The sequence below is a fragment of the Triticum aestivum genome, chromosome 4D (assembly GCF_018294505.1).
Source record: "Triticum aestivum cultivar Chinese Spring chromosome 4D, IWGSC CS RefSeq v2.1, whole genome shotgun sequence".
Classification (NCBI taxonomy): Eukaryota; Viridiplantae; Streptophyta; class Magnoliopsida; order Poales; family Poaceae; genus Triticum; species Triticum aestivum.
Window position 1 is genome coordinate 496,161,313 of NC_057805.1, and position 821 is coordinate 496,162,133.

Below are 821 nucleotides of genomic sequence, written 5' to 3' on the forward strand. Positions count from 1 at the left end.
TTTTCGTTTTTGTTAAATGTTGGTTTTTGTTTTTAGTAAATGTAGGTTTTTAGTATATTTTGTTTTTAGAAAATTTCAATAAGTAATTTGAAAAGAATAAGTAAATGTAGGTTTTTTGAATAGAATAGAATTTTTTTAGAAATTTTGAATAAGTAAATTTGAATAGAATAAATTATGAAATTGAAAAAATAAGTAAATGTAGGTATTTTGAATAGAATAGGAAATTTTTAGAAAATTTGAATAGAATAGGAAATTATAAGTAAATTTGAATAGAATAATTTAATGTAGCTTATGGAGTTTCACTAAGTACTAAGATGACGATAATAATGTTTTTGTTTATATTTTATTTTTGCAGAAATTAAGAAGCCCCTGCATCATCCCCACCATCGTCCCCATCACCGACCCCCTCCGACCTCGATCGAGGTGAGAGCAGCCACCCCATGTTGTTAATTTAATTTAGCTATTTTAGGTGTTTAATCTTAGAATAATGTAGTATGAACCCTAGTTATGATCGAATCATGTTCAAAATGTAGGTTTTTAATTAGGTGTAGTTAATAGAATTTAGGTGTTTTAGGTGTCACATTGGTTGTTATTTTTTTTGTTAAAGCAATTATTCCCGCATCGACGTCGACGATGCCTATCCCGCATCCTCGTCGTCGACTCGGCGGAGGAGGCCTGGGCTTGGTGATGAGCCATGTCCGGGACTGGGCTCCGCTGGGCTGGTACTGGGAGGTGCTACCATCCGAGGGGCGCAACTTGGTGAGGAGCCAGCCCGTCGTTGACCCGAACCTTCTTTGGTGGCGGTCGCGTGGGCCAGTGAT